This window comes from Tupaia chinensis, unplaced genomic scaffold (genome assembly GCF_000334495.1).
Source record: "Tupaia chinensis unplaced genomic scaffold, TupChi_1.0 Scaffold000288_2, whole genome shotgun sequence".
Taxonomy (NCBI): domain Eukaryota; kingdom Metazoa; phylum Chordata; class Mammalia; order Scandentia; family Tupaiidae; genus Tupaia; species Tupaia belangeri.
Window position 1 is genome coordinate 1,755,185 of NW_006159773.1, and position 11,576 is coordinate 1,766,760.

Below are 11,576 nucleotides of genomic sequence, written 5' to 3' on the forward strand. Positions count from 1 at the left end.
TGTTGGCGCGGCGGCCGAAGGAAGGCGGAGACGTGCTGGGGCAGCCGGGCGAGGGTCCTCGTGGGTCTGGAGCCTGGGCGGAGTTGCCGGGAAGGCGGCCGGCGGGTACGGAAAGCTGGGGCGCGCCCACCCTCCGTTCTACCCCGATCTCTCCTGCCCTCTCCCCCGTCGAGGCCAGCCTTTCACAGCCCCAGTCCCCGCGCAGGCCGCCAGGCGGCGGTTCCCTAGGGTGGTGTTCCCTTTCTTGGGACTCCGGGAGCCGACTGCTTGGGTGCAGCTCCAGCTGGGCCTCGGGGGTTCCGGAAGGCGGAGTGCACCGGGAGGTTTGCCCAACCTCACCTGGCCTGGGTTGCTCTGTCACTTTTCGCCTCCCAGACTTTCCAGTGTGACTTCCCTACCTGTGGCCGGGTTAGCACTGAAGCCCTCGAGAAGCCTTTGAGCACTGGAAAAAACTTTTTATTATGGAGATCTTCAAACTATAGAGAAGTTGAGCGAGTCATATAAAGAACTCAAGTGGCCACATTACCCAGTTTCAGTAATGTCCAATACCTGACCAGTCTCCTCCCCTTCCTCGGGTTATTTTGAAATAAGTCCCAGACATCTTTATTAGTTCATCTCTTTCACATATTTGTAGCCTCTGTTAGGTTCACAATCATACTACCTTTATTTCCTTTTTTGAGAGGTTTTTACTATAGGGCGTGTGCGCCAGACAGAAGCAGAGAGACAGAAAGGGAGAAATCACCCCCCCCCAGGGGGGATGGCCACGCCGCAGTCCCTTCTCTGGCTTGAGTTTAAGCCACTGGGTTCGGGACTCAAACCGCAGGCGAATGGGAGTCCAGCAGCATAGCCACTACGCCAACTGCTGGTCCCCATACTACCTTTCTAATCATTTGCTTTCTAGCTATGAAATGAATACAGTAAGGCACATATTAAAATGTAGATACTGCTAATTTATTATGGTCTCTGCTATAAAACTGTGGGCAGTTTTCTGACAATGCACTTTCACTATCTTGTGCTTGTGTTTTCAAAAATAGTTGAAATCAAAAGTTACAAGTAATCTTGGCAGTAAGTAGTATTACTGCTTTTGTATTGATAATGTCTGTTTTTTTAATATATATAAAATACTGTGCAATTGTTTTCACTTATTCCCTGTGAAGTAAGTAGGTGTTAGATTTGATGTTTTTGTACAAAACTGTAGTGAAAGAAATAGAATTGCTTCTTTGAAATAGCAAAAGACTAGTACAGTGGAAGGTAGATTTGAACAAACTATATAAATGTAGCTCAACAAATGGAAATGTTAAAACATTTTATTCTCAGGCCAGCCAGTAGTCTGATAGTTAAGGCAACTGGGTTCCCATATTACCGACTAGGGTTGGTGCCTGGGGACCGAGAGGCTTGAAAAACACTGGGCACGTGTATTTGCCAGTCCAAAATCCCAAGAGCGGAAGAAGAAATGGAGGAGAAAACCACCTAACTAGCCTCCATGGAGGGAGATGTTCATTTTCTCTCTCTCTCTCCCTCTCTCTCTCTCTCCCTCTCTCTCTCTGTATAGTGAGCGTACACACACCAACTAGCAAATTAAAAAAATTTTTATATATATATATATATATATATATCTCTTTTCTCTTTCTCACTCTGGTGCTAACAAACCCTATAGCAAATTTAAAAAAGAAAAAATAGTAATAAATAAAATTTAATAAATATTTTAAAAAAGGAATACTATTTTTAGGACAGTTAAAATGAGAAAGGAAAAGGGAAAGTACATCAGTGAGTAGTCTACACTAGTTTAGTTAGCTCTTGGCATATACTAGATAATTATACTGGATATTTTATCTGTATTCTTCATCTTCCCAATCTTATACTACTTTTGTGACAGCATCTTTATCCAAATAGTATTTGTTAGAGGAATAAAGAATTAGAGATAGCTGGGCTTAATCAGAGGGCTGTAAAGAAGGTTTGTTAAATTATTTTTTAGGATTCCTACTGTAGGGACATAATTCAGAAGTCCAGAAGTAAGGTCAGACTTGCTTTTAAAGGAACTTAAATACCACGTCTAAGGAATTTGAACTTAATGAGCAAGGTGACATGATCAAAACCATCTCGTAGGAAGATAGCTAGCACTTAGAAGATGGTTTCACCTCAGATATGAAAGATTAGTGGGTCGACCTGATGTTCATCATCTAAAGATAGATAAACATGTTCATCTATAAAGAAAATAGATGTGGGTAACTGGTTAGCTTAATGATATAAAGAAAGGAATGGAGAACAAAAATAACCTAAAAAAGAGACAAAAGGTCATTGCGGGAGACTAACAGATGGCATAATGGTTACATGCTGTACTCCGAGTCTCAGACCCAGTAGCTTAAGACTCATGCCAGGAATGTGTGCATGCCCAAAATCCTGAGAGGACAATGGAGAAGGGATTGCAGTGTGGCCATCCCCCAAAAAAGGGTGATTTCTTGCCTTCTGTCTTTCTTGCCCTTTCTGTCTCTCCAGTGTGCACATGTGGCCTATAGCAAAAAAAAAAAAAAAAAAAAAAATCTCTAAAAATAAAAAAAAATGTCATTGTGACACAGTAGGTTCTGAAATGCTGGTAAACTTTAGTTTCCACAGATTTGTTTTATTGAACAATCTTCATAATGAATCTTACTGTACTCCTGCTTTTGAAATGTTAATTACCTACTCAGTTATTCTTTAACTTTTTTTAAGAAAGATTTTTGCTATACAGTGCATGCACTGCCCAGAGAGAGACAGAGTGACAATGAGAAGTCACCCCCCCCGGGGGGGGGTAGCCACACCACAGTCCCTTTTCCATTCTCTTGGGATTTTGGGCACGCACACACACCTGCACCCCCGCACGCACATGTGCCTGGTGTGAGTTGCAAGCTACTGGGTCCAGGGCTTGAACCGTGGTTGATAATGTGGGAGTCCAGGGCCTTTAACCACTACAACACCTGCTGCCCCCCTTTAACATTTTTATTATGTACTATTAATAGAAGTTACATAATTCAAATTCTAAAAAATGACACTGTAATCTCATAAGGGGTCTTTTAAATTTCATGGAAAATGTATATTATGAAAAAGCTACATGAATTTCAAAAAATTTTGGCACAGGACCAGCAGTTAGCATAATGGCTATGTCACTGGACTCCCACATAGTCGACCGTGGTTCGTGTCCTGGACCCGGTGGCTTAAAACTCACGCCGGGCACGTGTGCGTGTTTGCCCAAGATCCCTAGAGGAGAATGGAGAAGGGATTGCCGTGTGGCCATCCCCCCTGGGGGGTGATTTCTCACTTTCTGTCTCTCTGTCTCTCTCTGTCTGGTGAGCGCACGCGCCCTATAGCCAAAAGCTCCAAAAAAAAAAAATTTTTTTTTGCACCAGAATAAGCTCATACTTTAGTTCCATTTTTCCACAAACTATCAAATTCCCCAATATATTGCATAGTCAGGGGGTTGGCAAACAGTGGCCCTCAGCCTAGACCTGATTTTGTGTGGACTGTTGCATGATTTATAAAAATTGTATGATCTTTTAGTGGGATCCAGCCATGTTTAATTGGTTTACATATTATCTGTGGCTACCTTTGCACAAGGTCATAATTGAGCAAGTTGTTGGATTGACCATGTGACCTACAAGCCAAAAATACTCTTACTCTGACCCTTCATGTTAAAAGTTTGTCAACTTTTTTTTGGGGGGGGGTAGAGGTTTTTGCTATAGGGCACGTGCACTCGCCAGAGAGACAGAAAGTGAGAAATCATCCCCAGGGCAGATGGCCACACCGCAATCTGTTCTCCTCCATTCTCCTCTCAGGATCTTGGGCACACATGCACATGTGCCCTGCGTGAGTTTAAGCCATTGGGTCCAGGACTTGAACCACGGTCAACTACATGGGAGTTCAGCAACATAGCCATTATGCTAACTGCTGGTCCCAAAAGTTTATCAATTTCTAATCCTAACTTTTGCTTGTTTGTTTATTTGTTTGTTTTGAGAAATATTTGCTATATACCGGAGAGAGAGACAGAGAGAGAAATCGCCTCCCCCCCCCCCCCCAAGGGGATAGCCACACCTCAGCCCCTTTTTCTTCATTTTCCTCTTGTAATTTTGAGCATTCACACTCACTTACCCAGTGTGAGTTTCAAGCTGCGGGATTTCGGTCTCAAACTGTGGTTGATCACATAGGAGCCCAGCTCCTTAACCACTACACCACTTGCTGGATGAATCCTGACATTTTAAATGAATGTGTTTTATACACCACATTTATTTTCAGAAGTGAGATTATATATAGTATTTTATAATCTAATTTCCATATTGTGCATTTCTCTTTTTTTCACTTAAAACTCCTTATCATCACTTTAATGTCTACTATGTATTTCATGGTACAGATGAGATACCATTGTATATTTTGGTTTTGTTTCTAATTTTTTTCAATTGCCAGAAGGCATATGTACTCACCAGTAGCAGAAACAGAGAGAAAGTGAACCTCCCCAGTGGGGTGTAGTCACACCGCAGTCCCTTTTCTGTTTTGTGCTGTCAGAATTTTGCATGCACATGAGCCCTGTGTGTTTTTCAAGCTACCAGTGCCAGGATGCCAACCTCAATTAGCTATGTGAGATCTGGCTCCCTTACCACTAGGCTATGGGAACAGCCCTCCAGTTTTTAAAAAATATTTAAGAAGCTGGCTTTTTGTATTTTTGTTTGATTCTTTATTATTTTTCTTTTTTGGAGAGGTTTTTGTTACAGGGCGCATGTGCTCGCCAGAAAGACAGAGACAGAGAGATAAAAAGCAAGAAATCACCCCCCAGAGGGGATGGCCATGCCACAATCCCTTCTCCTCTATTCTCTCGGAATCTTGGGCACACATGCACACGCGCCCGGCGTGAGTTTAAGCCACCAGGTCCGGGACTTGAACCACGGTCAGCTACATGGGAGTTCAGCCACATAGCCATTACGCTAACTGCTGGTCCCATCATTTTTCTTTCTTTTCTAGGTTTTGTTTCTGTTTTAAAAATTTTTTTAATTCGTCTTCTTCTGTGACAGAAAGAGGGAGAGGTATGCTGTGACAGAAAGAGGGAGAAGTAGGGAGGCAGGCAGCCCCACCCTGGTCTTCGTGCCACAATCTACCCCCAGTTTCAGCCAGCCAAGATGGTAGGCACAAGCACACACCTGGTGTTCACAGGGAGGTCTTGAGATACAAACCTAGGACCTTTCCCATGTGGGTTCCACTGCATTATCACTGCTCTGCCACCTGGTTTGGATTATTTCTTTAGGATGCATTTCTAAAATGAAGTTAGTGTGTCTGGAAGTGAAATTGTCTTTACATATATATTGCCAGAATTTTACTTTGCCCATGCTTTTACAAGTAGGGAGTTGCTCCCATTTTCATTTTTGCCAATTTGACAGGGAAAAAGTGATAACAGTTTTAATTAACATTTATTTGATTACTAGTGAGATCCTTAAACATTTTTCACATTTTATTATCCAATTGTGTTTATACTTATAAAATGCTTATCTATTCATTTTCTATGCCTATTTTTTATCACTGGGCTTCTGATCCCTTGTTTCTTGGTTTACAAGTACTTTATATTCACTAGGGATATATTAAGTTGCAAATCAGTTTCTCGATTATATGTCCATTATCTCTTAAAAACTGCAGAGTGGGACAGCCCCCACCACAGTAGTTAACGGAGTCAGATCCCATATAGCTCATAGAGGCTTGAATTCCAGCCCTTGTGACTTGAAAAACACGCTGGGTGCATGTGTGTGCATGCCTGCCCCAAATCCCAGTGGAATGGAGAAATGAAGAATGTATTATGGCGTGACCATGCCCCATTAGTGGGGAGGCGAGGCAGTGGCTGCTTTCCCTTCTTCCTTTCTGTCTCTGGTGAGCACATGGGTCCTCTGGCAATTAAGGACACACACACACATAAAATGTGGCAGGTGATTAGTAAAATACGTATATCAGCTGGAAGGACACTCAGGGCTGTTTTAAGGATAAGCATATGCCACCTTCCTAACAGTTCTTTCAAATATGTAATAAAGTTGTTATCAGCCAGTAAATGTGTAAGTCACTATTACCGAATAAATTGTATTATATAAATATTTGGTATCACCTAACAGATTAATGTATATGCCTGGATTTAACTAGTGAATTTGACTAGTGTGAGTTGTTAGTGACTAAAATCTAAGTCAGGTAACTTAAATAGAAATGTTTAAGTCCCTGGTGACTAAAAATCATACATTTTTTTAAAAAAAGAATTATTTATTTAATTTTCTTTATTTATTATGTTTGCTACAGGGCATGTGTACTCACCAGAAAGAGAGAAAGTGAGAAAGCAAGCTGCCAGGTCCAGGACTCAAACCACAGTCAGCCATGTGGGAATCTGGCTGCCCCAGCCATCATGCTATCTGCTCACCCAAAAACATATATTATAATACACTCTTTAATAAATAAATGTGTTAATATATTGGGTTGCTGGAAAAGTCATGATGCATTTTTGCGTAGAAAAACACATCATGATTTTTCCAATGACCCAATATAAAGCAGTATAAGAATTTTTTTTAACCTTTGAGAAATGTTACATCCTTTATGAAATGAGATTTCTTGTATACTAGTAAATACTGAATTTATTTATGATATATATGGTCAGAGATGATTTGAGGTTAAACAAATCAACTTTCTGTTCATTTTAGTCAAGATAGCTCTTAATCTGTTTAGGTTGAAATAGGAAGTACAATAAATAGTTAAGTATTTTGAAGTATACAGGGAAAAATATTCTGGAACACAAAATTCACATAGATATTATTGCAAATGATTTAGGAGCCAGTGGGTGGCATGGTGGTTAAGACTGACTCCAACATGGCCGACCTCAGTTTAATTCCTAGACCCATAGGCTTGAGAATTAGGTCGGATGTTTCTGTGTGCATGCCCAAAATCCTGAAAGGAGAATAGAGGAGAGGGGATTATGTGGTGGCCATCAACCTGGGGAGTGATTTCTTACTTTTCCTCTCTCTATCCAGTACATGTGCCCTATAGCAAAAACCTAGGAAGAAAAAATGAGTTGAAGGCCAGCAGGTGGCACGGAGATTAAGGTGACTGGATCCCATACTACCGACTACACAATTTGAGTCCCAGATTCAGCAGCTTGAAAAACACTCCGGGCCTATGTGGGTGTGCTCTTAAAAACCTGAAAAAATAGAGAAGAGATTGTGATGTGGCCATCCCCCACAAGGGGCAATTCTCACTTTCTCTTTCTCTCTGGGTATGCCTCTCTCTAGGGTGAGCACACATACCCTATGGGAAAAATTTAAAAATAAAAAAATAGTTGATTTCGTGCAGCCACCCTGGCACAGTTACAACACTGTACAGTGTTGTAGCCACCTGGGACGATCCCAGATTCATGTACCAAGGCCTGCCTGTACGTGCCTCTGGTCTGGGCTGACTGATGCTAGGGGTGGAATGTGGCCTGAAGACTCTGTTGGGAGTGTCTGTCTCCTTCTTTCTCATGGAAGAAATATATTAATTTAAAAATAAGTGAGTCGATTTAAGCATAAGCATTGAGAACATCTTGCTGTGACAAAAAAGCAGGGACTAGACAAAGGAGGAGTGATACATAAAACTCTACAAAACTCACTGACATGGGAGGGTTATAGTCTCTTTCCTGAGTACATTTGGCACATGCTTGCCCTTGATCTAGGGCTGACTGAAGTGGGAATGGATCATGGCATGGAGACCCTGTTGGGAGTGCTGTCTCTCTTTCTCTCTCTCTTATGGAAAAAAATAAGTAAACTTTAAAAATCATAAAGCAAGTATGAATATCTAACATTGGGAAATACTGCTATAACCTATTAGGTTTCTCCAAAGTTTATATATTACTAATGTTTATTATTTACTTATATGGTCCAAAATTTGAATAATCTTTGTATTTCTACTTAGATTTTACTTTTTTAATTTAAAAGATTACTAGTCTTTAAAAATTGCCAAAGTAGGGACCAACAGTTAGCGTAATAACTGTGTCGCTGGACTCCCATGTAGTCGACCACGATTCTACTCCCAGACCCGGTGGCTTAAACTCATGCCAGGCGCGTGTGCGTGTGTTCCCAAGATCCCAAGAGGAGAATGGAAGAGAAGGGATTGCGGCGTGGCCGTCCCCTCTGGGGGGTGATTTCTTGCTTTCTGTCTCTCTGTCTCTTGTCTTTCTGGCGAGCGCACGCGCCCAACAAGAAAAACCCTCTCCAAATAAAAAAAAAAGAAAGAAAAAGTGCCAAAGTAGACTTAGCTACATTGGTGTTAGCAGAAGAACACCACTACACCATGGCTGGGGCTGCATTTCCCTGCCCTACCTGATACAGGCTGGGTACTGGCTAACTAGGAGGCTGGGGCAGGAGCATCAGGACCTGGGGAGACTGTCAGAAACACCTCTCCTACCTACCTTTCCCCTTCTTTTCCTCCTCACCCTCTTACTCTGTCTTTCTCTGCTCTACTTCATTTTCTTCTCTCCACCACGCTTGCTTACCTTTGTTTAAAAGATGCAAAAATTCATATTATAAATAAGCAGTTTTTTGTTTTTGTTTTAATTAAGAGAGTTTTTTTTCTATAGGGCATGTGTGCATGCTGGAGAGACAGAGAGACAGAAAGCAAGAAAGGGCTATTGCCCCTCAGGAGGGATAGCCATGCTGCAGTCCTTCCTCCATTTGCCTAGTGGGACTCAGGGCACACATGCACATGTTCCTAGCGTGGGTTTTAAGCCACCTCGTCCAGGACTCAAACTGTAGTGGACTACCGGGGAGTCCAGTGATGTAACCATTACACCATCTGCTGCTAATCCCCAGTAGAGCAGTTTCTTATACACATATCATTTAGGGGACAAAAATAATTATGTGACTGGGGACCAGCAGATGGCATGGTGGATAAGGCGCTGGACACTCCCACATGGCTGACTACAGTTCAAGTACTGGACCTGGTGGCTTGGTTTTTTTCTCTCTCTCTCTCTCTCTCTCTCTCCCTCCCCCTCTCTCCCTCTGTGTGTGAGAGAGAGAGAGAGAGAGGGAGAGAGGGAGAGAGAGAGAGAGTCTGGTCAAATTAAAATGAATGGATGAATAAATAAAATTGAATGAATAATTTAAAAAAATAAATAATTATCTGGCATAGCAAAATACCTTTAGTGAATTTTCTTCCTTTGGATGCAAGGGCACCATCTTCAGTCAAAAAAAATATTGTTGACTTTCAAGTAGCTTGTTTTTTACTCATATCTAGGATCACTTACAATATTTGAATAGTCTCTTCTCCCCAGATATACATGTACTTGCCAGAGAAAGAGACAGACAGACAGAATAAAGCAATTACCCCATGGGAGATGCTCATGCCTTAGTCCCTTCTCTTCTTTTTCTATGTGTTTCTTAAGCTCCTGGGTCCAGGACTGCAGCTATAGGACTAGCCATGTGTGATCCAATTGCCTTAACCACCAGGCCAACGAGGTGGCCCTGAACAGTTTTTGTTTGTTTTTGTTTTAGTTTGCCAGGGGTATGTAGAAGAAGGAAAGAAAGAAAAAATACTTACCATGGAGGATGGTCACACCACAATCTCTATTCCATTTTTCCCTCTTGGGATTTTAGGCACACATGTGCCTGGCATGGTTTTCAAGATGCTGGGTCCAGGACTTGAATGTTGCTGTTGCTCATGTAGGATCCAGCCACTTACAACCACCCAGCCACCAGCTGGCCCGTGAACAGTTTTTTCAAAAGATTGTTTTAAAATTGATGCCAAGGTACTTAACTCATTTGTGTGGGACTGCTCAAAATGTTAAAAATATTTAAATATATACTTATAAATTATAAATATGATAGTTTACATTTGTAATAATTTATACTGTAAATTATTTATTTGTAAATAGAGATATTTAAAAATCCTCACATGAAAATGGCAGACCTTCAGTTCAAATGGAAATACACTCTCTATCTCTAACTTTTTTTTTTAGGTTTTTGTAATAGGGCACATGTGCTTGCCATAGAAAGACAGAGAAAGTGAGAAATCATCCCCCCCACCCCCAGAGGGATGGCCACACTGTAATCCCTTCTCCATTCTCTCAGGATTTGGAGCATATACGCACACAGACCCAGCATGATTTTCAGGCCATTGGGTCTAGGACTCAAACCATGGTTGGCTATGTGAGCATCTTAACCAACATACCACTGTATCTCATTTTTTAAAAATATGGTAGGGACCAGTAGATAGCATAATGGTTACTTCACTGGGTAGGCCGCCACAGGTCGAGGGCTGGACTTAATGGGTGAAACTCATGTTGGGCATGTGTGCATGCATGTCCCGGATCCCGAGAGGAGAATTGGAGGAGAAGGGATTGGTGCATGACCATCCCCCTTGGGGAGTGGTTTCTCACTTTCTGTCTCTAGCAAGGGCACGTGCCCTATAGCAAAAATCTCCCTCTCTTTTTTAAATATTTGTTTAATTTTATTCATTATTATTATTTTAATTTGATGGAGGAGGAGTGAGAAAACAAGCCACTGGGTCCAGGACTCAAACCATAGTCAGCCATGTGAGAGGCCAGTGCTTCAACTCCACACTATCTGTTAGCCCCACGAAAACCTCTCTTAAAAAAGGGGGGAGGTAGATGGGCCAGTCAGTGGTTTAGTGGTTAAGGTGGCTGGATCGCACATGGCCAACTATGATGTTCAAATCCTGGACCTGGCAGCTTGAAGAACATGCTGGGCGTGTATGGGCATGTATACCCAAAATTCCTAAAGGAGAAATGAGAGGGGATTGTAGAGTGACTATCCCCAATGGGGGCGGGGTGCTTTCTCTCTTTCTCTGCTTCTGTCTCCAGTGTCTGTACCCTCTAGCAAATTTTTTAATAAAAGAAAGTGGTAGAGCATGAAGCGTGGTAATGCACTGCTTGAGAGAAGCCAGATTCTATTGAATACATGGCAGTTGTGGTTTGAATCCCTGACCCAGTTGGCCTCAAAAAGCCTGGCATGCGCACTAGCTCCCATGGAGAACTGGAGAAGGGGCTTGTGGCATGGCCAGACCATGTAGAAGGTGCTCATCTCTCTTACTGTCAAGTGAGCGTACACTATATCATGAATAAGGAAATGAAATGCTTTTTAAAAAAAAGTGATAGATTTTCAAACCCCCACCTGAGGGGGTCACATAAGGTTGTCATTTCTCATTGCCCAATTTTTGCTAGTCATTTCCAGTGTTTTCAGATCTTTGTTCTTTTTGTTCCCTTAACTCTAAATTAATTCATCCAACAAATAGTAGAGCTTGGCAACAAACATTAAAATGCATGTCTGACCAAAAATCTAGTCATGGACATTTCATAGCAGTCAGTAAATACATATTCCTGGCAGTGCTTAGATACACTTCTGTCATTTTAGACTCGTCTTCATTCATTAAAGAGCTTTACTCTGCAACATTTTCTTACCCATCAGCCATAATTTCCATTATCTCTGACCCTGGAGTCATTTGATTTTCCCCCTCTTTGTTCCTCTACCCAGTCACTTAACCAAATCTAAGTAGTTCCTATTTTTGTTGTTACCCTGAATCCATCTCTTCTTTTCCATTCC

At 41.8% G+C, this 11,576-nt stretch overlaps 1 protein-coding gene across 5 annotated transcripts in view; it reads left to right on the forward strand.

Moving 5' to 3' along the window:
* The window catches only part of MTFR1 (mitochondrial fission regulator 1), a 43,431-nt gene that overhangs the window by 330 nt on the left and 31,525 nt on the right, over positions 1 to 11,576 (forward strand). The window contains exon 1 of one of the 5 annotated variants that reach the window (XM_027772616.1): positions 85 to 105. The exons of the other annotated variants lie outside the window; for them this stretch is intronic. The gene's annotated coding sequence lies outside the window, so the exon portion shown is untranslated. Of the gene's footprint in view, positions 1 to 84; positions 106 to 11,576 lie in introns of those variants that run through there. 5 annotated transcript variants of the gene reach the window in all.